Genomic DNA, 9147 nt, shown 5'->3' on the forward strand with positions numbered 1-9147 from the left:
CCCACAGTCCTTAGACACTCTATTTAAAAAAATTTTTTTTCTCTTTGCTATTCAATTTTTGAAAGTTCTACTGATATGTCCTCTAAATCAGAGATTCTTTCCCCAGCATTAATTATTAATAACTCTTCATAAGCTCATTAAGGGTGTTTCTCATTTCTGTTCCAGTTTTTTTGATCCCTAGTGTTTCTTTACGGTCTTTTCTTAGAATTTCTATCTGTCTGTTTAAGTTGCTCATTTGCCCTTGTATGTTGTCTGCTTATCCGTTAAAGCCCTTAGCATATTAATCATGTTGTTGTTCAGTCCTGTCTGACTCTTTGCCACCCCATGGACTGCAGCACATTAGGCTTCCCTGTTCTTCACCATCTCCTGGAGTTTGCTCAAACTTATGTCCATTGAGTTGGTGATTCCATCCAACCATCTTGTCCTCTGTCATCCCTTTCTCTTGCCTTCAATCTTTCCCAAAATCAGGATCTTTTCCAATGAGTCAGCTCTTCGCATCAGGTGGCCAAAGTATTGGAGCTTCTGTATCAGTCCTTCCAATGAACATTCAGGGTTGATTTCTTTTAGGATTGACTGGTTGGATCTCCTTGCAGCTCAAGGGACTCTCAAGAGTCTTCTCCAGCACCCCAGTTTGAAGGCATCAGTTCTTTGGTGCTCAGCCTTTTTTATTGTCCAGCTCTCACATCTATACATGACTATTGGAAAAGCCATAGCTTTGACTATAGGAACCTTTGTTGACAAAGTAATGTTTCTGCTGTTTAATGCTGCTGTCTAGCTTTGTCATAGCTTTTCTTCCAAGGAGTAAGTGTCTTTTAATTTCATGTCTGCAAGCACTGTCCACAGTGATTTTAGAGCCCAAGAAAATAAAGTCTGTCACTGTTTGCATTGTTTCCCCATCTATTTGCCGTGAAGTGATGGGACCAGATGCCATGATCTTAGTTTTGTGAATGTTGATTTTTTTAAGCCAGCTTTTTCTCTCTCTTCTTTCACCTTCATCAGGATGCTCTTTAATTCCTCTTCACTTTTGTTAGGGTGGTGTCATCTGCATATCTGAGGTTATTGATATTTCTCCCTGAAATCTTGATTACAAATTGTGCTTTATCCAGCCCGGCATTTCCCATGATGCATGAGTTAAATAAGCAGGGTGACAATATACAGCCTTGACGTACTCCTTTCCCAATTTTGAACCAGTCCGTTGTTTCATGTCCGGTTCTAACTGTTGCTTCTTGACCTGCATACAGGTTTCTCAGGAGGCAGGTAAGGTGGTCTGGTATTTCCATCTCTTTAAGAATTTTCCAGTTTGTTGTGATCCACACAGTCAAAGGCTTTAGCATAGTCAATAAAGTAGAAGTAGATGTTTTTCTGGAATTCCCTTGCTTTTTCTAATAATTGTTTGAATTCCAAGTCTGATAATTCCAATATATCTGCCATGTCTGGTTCTGATAATTACTCAGTCTCTTCAAACTGTGTTGAAGAGTATGTCTTGTAACTTTTTCTGGATACCCAGATGTGATGTACTGGTAAAAAGAACTGCTGTAAATAGACCTTCAGTAATGCGGTGAGAAAATGGAGTAGGAGGAAGCATTTTAGAGTCCTACAATTAGGTGTCTGTCTTTTAGTGAGCCAATGCCTCTGAACTGTGAACTTTACAAATGCTTCTCAGTTTTTGTTCCCACAACTCAGATTGACCAGGATGAATGAAGGAGGATATTTCCTTTCTCAAATAAGTTAGGCTCTGATTAAACCCCAGCAGGGGAGGCTCTGGTTAAATGGTTTCTTTTCAAATCAGACTTTGTTAAGGAGGACAGTGCGCCCTCATGCATTTTAAAATGGTTCCTTTCCCTCTCTCTCAGCCAGGAGCAGGACCGGATTTTCCCCAGTATATATTGTGAGAATCTGGTTGATTTCCTGAAGGTAAAACTCACAAAAAATGTGAAGGTCCCTCTATGACTGTGTCCCTGTTGAGTTTTTAACTCAGATTTGCCCAGGTTGAGCCTCCAGAAGCTCAGTTACAGTTCTGGTTTTCCTGTTCTGTCATGGGTTCCCTTGAAATTTCTGAGTTTCTGCTTTGGTAAGTATCTCCCTGTTGGTATCTCCAATTTAGAGAGTAGTTTGCCATGTATCTTTATTTTGCTTATGGATATAAATACCATTGTTGATTTTTCATTTTGTTCAGATTTTGGCTTGTCATTAGGATGCAGTGATGGCCTCCAAGCTCCTTATATTGGAAGAAGTTAAAAACTGAATAGTTTTTAAATATTTGCCCATTGATTTGTTGAGAAGTTTTCATTCTTTATTTGTGACTTTTCTTCTATTATATAAACCTCAATTTTATAATTAAAGCCAGTAGAAAATTAGGATCATTTACTATCCTACAATTTACCTTTAAGCTGATTTGATAAAAATATAGATATTTCACAGATATTACATAAAAAAATTCTATCAGTCATTATCATAAATGTCAAGATGACTTATTTCTTGAAAAGAAATATTTTTCCAGGTTTCTTGTTTTTGCCCCTTCCTTGAGAGTGATATTTATTAACTAAATGAGAAAAACAAAACAAAACAAAACACTGAGATGATAAGAATCAACAGGATCCAGAGCATAAATGAAGGAACTGGATTTTGGTGGTGATGACAAATTTAAAACCATTTAAATAACTATAACTGAATAACTATACTACAGCCATCCACTGTGGAGCTGGATGGCCACTGTGGATGTGCTCTCGGACACATTCCTGCATCATTGAGAATTTGAACTTTTCTGAACTGGATCAAGCTCAAGGGCACCACCAGCTATTTTCAAAACAATAGCTGCTAGTAATTGCTAGCAGCATCCTTGTTGTTTCAAAGTTCCCTGCTCTCTTCACAACCATGTAATCTTTTCGAACACGAACACCAACCAATCCTTGTTTAACAAATACACCTTGCTTAACAAATGCCCTTACTTCTGTGGCAGCTTCAGTCCTAATTCTTGACAAACAATTCATGTAACTTGCATTTTTTTGCCTTTATAAGTTTTCCCCATTTTGTAGTCCAGTGGAATACAGTCCAAATGTTTTTGGATCTGTCTGTCCTTTGCAGCAGTCCCGGCAAGCCCCAAATAAGCACCTCTTTATTTCAGTCAAGTTTTCATTTCTGAAATTTTGGTTAGCATTGCAAAATCTAATGTCTTCCATTTTAATAAGGAGAAGAAAGATGAGATGGTATAGATGTAAGTCATTCTTGGATTGAGTGGGAAGATTGGGGTGTTCTTTCTCAAAGGGTGTGAAGCAAAGTCATAAGTTGAAAGTTAGTCAAGGAAGAAGGGAGAGCAAGATGAGGAACAAGGATAGTGAAATTACCACTACCTAGACTGGGAGAGCACAATACTACACAAATATGGTATGACTATACTCTTTACTCCCTGCGGATCACTATTTCAAAATAGACTGACAGATATGAAAGAAAGTATTTTTCTTCAAAAGTAGAAATACCAGTGCAAATTTCTCTTTATTTCAGAATGTATAAAATCAAGAGCAAGAGTCCAAGATGAGTCACACAATTAACAATATATTGCCTTCAATAGAAAACAAAAGTGTGAGAGTCCTTGCTACTCATATATTTTTCCCCCGATCTTTCTAAATTTATTGACACTTGCTTTATTGTCCAGAACATAGTCAACCTTGGTAAATGTATCAAGAGCTCTTGAAGAGAATGTGTATTCTGTACATTGGGTGTACTATTCCATAAATATTTTATATCAAGGTAATTGATACTGTTCATATATTTTGTCTTTAAAAATATTTTATTCTAATTGTCCTATTAATTTCTGGGAGAAGGATGTCAAAATCTCCAGTTATGACTATGCCATAGTCTATTTCTCCCTTAAATTTTGTCAGTTTTGCTTCATGTATTTTGAAGCTCTGTTATTTGATATATATACATTTTGTTATATATAACAAATATATAACATATAATTTTGTCTTTCTGATGAACTGATCTACATAATTTTACAAAATTTCCTTTATTTCTGGTAATAGTCTTTATCTTGAAGACTTTATTTTAATTAATATAGGTTCTCCAGCTTTTTTGTCCTCTTTGCATAGTTTATATTTTTCTATCCTTTACTTTCAACTTATCTGTATCTTTATTTTAAAGTTGATTTTTGTAGACCTCATATAATTGGAATTTGCTTTTTTATCCTTTCTGATAATCTCTGCTTTTGTCTAAATATAGAATATAGTTGTTGATATGATAAAATTTACACCCATCATTTTACTATTTATTTTCTCTTCGTGAAGTTGCTCAGTCGTGTCCGACTCTTTGTGACCCCATGGACTGTAGCCTATCAGGCTGCTCCGTCCGTGGGATTCTCCAGGCAAGACTACTGGAGTGGGTTGCCATTTCTTTCTCCAGGGGATCTTCCCGACCAGGGATCGAACCCGAGTCTCCCACATTGCAGGCAGACGCTTTAACCTCTGCACCACGTGGAGAGGTTTGCATTAACTGCTAATACTTTGCATTAACTGTTTTCAGTATTTGATTTAAGGATAAATTCCCCTTTCATCTCCCCACAACACCTCCTCTAGGAAACTTCAAGTATACTGCTATTTCATACGTTTGCCTATTCTGGAAACTGTATATGTATGAAATCACATCCGTGGTCTTTTGTGATTGGCTTACCAAAACACTTTTAAGGTCCTTCTATGCTATAGTGTGCATCACTACATCACTTTTTATTGCCTACCGATATTCCATTAAGAGTATACCACATTTTACTTGGACATTTAGATTGTCTCCACTTTTGGGCTATTATGAACAACTCTCCTACAACTGTTTGTGTACAAACTTCTGTGGATGTATATTTTCAGTTCTTCTGGAGATAGAGCTTAAAGTAGAATTGCTGGGTCATATGATAACTCTACATTTTTTGAAGAACTTACAAATTATTTTCCAAAGTGACTGAACAATTTAAAATTTTCACCAAAGATTTGTTAAAGATTCAAGTTCTTCATATCCTCACTAATACTTGTTATTTTCTACCTCTCTCACTATGGCTACCTGTGTGGGGATGAAACATCTTATTGTGGTTTTTACTTGTATTTCTTTAAAGATTAATAATATAAAGGATCTTTTCATGTGTTAATGTGATGATGTGATGTTTTTATATCTCCTCTGGGGAACTATCTATTCGAATAGTTTTTTTTATTTTGCTCAATTTTAAATTGGATTATTTACCTTTTATATGATTTATTCATAAAAGCCCTTTAGGGGCTTCCCTGATGCCTCAATGGTAAAGACTCTGCCTGCAATGCAGGAGACAAGGCAGACTCAAGTTCGATCCATGGGTTGGGAAGATCCCCTGGAGGAGGAAATTTTCCCAGTTTTCCATTGGGAAATCCATAGACAGAAGAGCCTGTCAGGCTGCAGTCCATGGAGTCACAACAGTTGGCCACGACTGAGCATGCACGGATTTTTGTATGTCAGATATAAATCGCTTATTAAGTACATGGTTTACAAATGTTTTCACTCATTTTGTGGGTTGTCTTTTCACTTTCTCAATAGTGTTCTTTAAGTATAAGACTTCTTTGTTTTGATATACAATTTATCTACTTTTCCCTTTGCCACTTATGCTTTTCTGCATCATATCTAAGAAAACTTTACCTAATCCAAATATTTACTCCTATTTTTTTCTTCTATGAGTTTTATACTTTTAACTCTTACATCTAGGTCTGATTAATATTAAGTTAACTTTTTTATTCTTTTGCATGTAGATATCCAATTGCTCCAGCACCATTTGTTAAAAAGACTGTTTTCCCCCATTGAATGATCTTGACCCTTTGTTGAAAATCAGTTGACCAGAGATACATTGGTTTATGTCTAGACTTTAAATTTTATTTCATTGCTTTATATGTCTATCCTTATGTCAATATCATAGAGTCCTAATAAATATAGCAGATTTTAAAATAAGTAAATGTGAGTCCTCCAACTATGTCATTTTAAAAGATTATTTTGACTATTCAGGATCTTTTGCATTTTCATATGAGTTTAGAATCAACTTGTCAATTTTTGCAAACAAACTCAGTTGAGATTTTGATAGAAATTGTATCTAATTTGTAGATTAGTTTGAGGGGTGTTGGCATCTTAACAATATTGAGTCTTCTGATTCTTGAATATGAATGTCTTTCATTTATTTAAGTCTTATTTAATTTCTTTTGACAGCGTTTTGTATTTTCAGAATGAAAGTTTTACACTTCTCTTCTAAAATTTTTTTCCAGTGTATTTCATTCTTTTTGATGCTATGGTAAATGGAATTGTTTTTTAAATTTAAACTTTTTATTGAAAGTATATGAAAATATGATTTTTAGGCATTAATCTTATATTCTGCAAACTTGCTGAAATTATTAGTTGAAATGTTTTTTTAATCGATTCCTTAGTATTTTCTATGTACATGATTATGTCACCTTCAAATAGAAATAGTTTTACTTCTTTCTTTGTGTGTGTGTGTTAAGTTGCTGCAGTAGTGTCCGACTCTTCGTGACCCCATGGACTCTAGCCTCCTAGGCTCCTCTGTCCTTGGGATTTTCCAGGCATGAGTACTGGAGTGGATTAGCATGCCCTCCTCCAGAGGATTTTCCTGACCCAGGAGTCAAAACCTTGTCTCATGTCTCCTGCATTGGCAGGCAAGTTCTTTACCACTAGCGCCACGTGGGAAGCCAGAATTTTTCTTTACAATTACTATTATGCTTTTATTTTTTTCTTGTCTAATTGCCTGTATGAAAATTCCAAAATAATATTAAATAGAAGAGGCAAGAGAGGACATTCTTGTCTTGTTCCTGATTTTAAGAAGAAAGCATCTAGCCTTTGATAATTAAGACTGGTTTAGAAATGGTTTTTTTATAATGTCTCTTATCAGATTGATGTGTTCACTTCTATCCATAGTTTGTTGAGAGTTTCTATTTTGAAAGTGTGTTGTCAAAGACTTTTGCTGGATCAATTGAAATGATTATATGGTGTGGTTTTGTCTTTTATTGTACTGACGTGTTGTAATACATTAATTGATTTTCATATGTTGATCTGTCCTTATATTCCTGAGTAAATCCCACTTGGTTATGGTATATAATACTTTTAATATGCTACTGGATTCTAATATACATGTCTTAATCTTTTTTATATTGACCCACCAGCTGTTGAAGTTCTATTTTTTTAAATCTGTTCTTTATGTTATTGGTTGGAGGACTTTCATTTGTCTAACTTTAAGTTGGGTGGTTCTTTTCCCATTTTTATTCTGATGAAATTAATCCATCCACTGAATTTTAATTTCTGATTTGGTCTTTTTAAAAATTCCATTTGTTTATAAATAGTGTTTTATATCTGTGATATCTTGATGTTTTATTTAATACTGTCAAATGTTTCTTTTGGTATTTCAACAGAATTAAGATGAATGGATGGATGACTGTATAGAGATATGATACACACACATATTTATACAATGGACTATTTTACTATTGCTATTACTGAGGCATAAAAAATAAAATCTTGCCACTAGCAACAATATAGATGGACCTAGAGGATGTTATGCTAAGTGAAATAAGTCAGAGAAAGAAAAATATATCATTCTAGATATTTTTAATGAAAGTACCATATGTTTTCATTACTTAACATTTGTCTGAAGTGTTTAGTTTTTGTGTTAATGATTGATTCTCTCTCATCAAAACTTAGGCAGAGACAAAGCTTCATTTATTATTTCATTTCTATCCTGAGGAGTGTGAATTGTAAGATAAATCTGACAGTCTCTATGACTGAAAGATTAGATTTAGAACACTGTCTTTGTCTTTTAATTCAGATTCTGTTTTCCCATCAGTTTGTTTCCTAGATATCAAATCTTCTGAATTAATTTTCATGACAATTAAAAAAATCATCGTACATATAATATATGTTATTTTCCTAATGATACAAGAAGAAGTTGGTTAATCATAGGATGGATTTAATATTACACTTTATATATATTTCATGAATGTTACTTCTTATGTAAGTCTAATATTTCTGGAAAAAGACCACCTGCAAAGTAAATTTCAAGTACAATTTCATGTAATATGCTGTAAATAAATTTTAAGACATGAAGTATTTATAAAGCTTTTCTATTATGATTCTGTTTGTGTGTTTATGTATGTATTTCCAGTTAAAACTTCACTATCAGTACTAGTGGATACAAAAGCTGTGCTCACTTGCCCTCCTGTGCAGTGGCCAAGTGTGTTGGTAACATGGGAAATAGTCCTCAGAGACAAGCCGCCCTGCTTCAGAGCCTACAGACGTGATACAAATCAGACCATAGGAGGAAACTGTACTGACAAGAGAATAACCTGGGCCTCTGGTCCTGACGAGAATCCTACCCTTCAGGCTGATCCAGTGGCCATCACTCATGATGGGAATTACACGTGCCAAATAGTAACAAGTGATGGGAATTTCCATCATGAGTATCACCTCCAAGTGTTAGGTAAGGAACATCATATATTGAGGTGTTTCAGATAACCAGATTTTGGACTGAAACAAGTCTCTGTCTAAATTCCATGTCGCATGTGTTAAGACTGAAGCATTTCCCCTACAATTCTTCAGGGGCCCCTGAGGTGTCCCTGGTTCTAATTGAAAAGGGAACTGCAGTGTGCAAGGAAGTTTCAGAGAAGCTTCCTGCACAGACCTCCCAGACCCCAGAGGGAGATTGTGTCACTGAGAAAGAACCTTACTGGGGCAAAGGCTCAGTGACCGTTCAGAGTACATGCCCTGGCAGGGCTGCTTCCTGTGTCCTGCTTTGTCTCCCACTTGACTGGCAGCAAGAGTCTGTCCATGGAACTGGATCAAGGCAAGCACCTATTTCTTTAGAGTAGTGAACCTGTTGCTCAATATTTTCTTTCACAGAAGACTGTGAATAACCAAGCAGAAAATAAGAAAGCTTATGCTCCTAATTTGAAGATACTCTTTAACATGTAACTGGACAATGTATTAGTATGCTAGAGAAATTGTTTGTCTTCCTTTATCAGATTGAGTACTGACTTTGTACTAGGCGCCATATTAAGTACATATATTAGTTTACTTAACACTGTTGTTGTTCAGTCACTAAAACATGTCCCACTCTTTGTGACCCCATGGATTGTAGCATGCTCCTCT

The 9147-nt window shown here is 35.4% G+C and overlaps 1 pseudogene; it reads left to right on the forward strand.

Annotated features, from left to right (window-relative positions):
- Positions 1-7604: 7604 nt before the first annotated feature.
- On the forward strand, positions 7605-8902 carry LOC120859178 (annotated as a pseudogene).
- The last annotated feature ends 245 nt before the right edge of the window (positions 8903-9147 follow it).

This window comes from Oryx dammah, unplaced genomic scaffold (genome assembly GCF_014754425.2).
Source record: "Oryx dammah isolate SB20612 unplaced genomic scaffold, SCBI_Odam_1.1 HiC_scaffold_121, whole genome shotgun sequence".
Lineage (NCBI taxonomy): Eukaryota > Metazoa > Chordata > Mammalia > Artiodactyla > Bovidae > Oryx > Oryx dammah.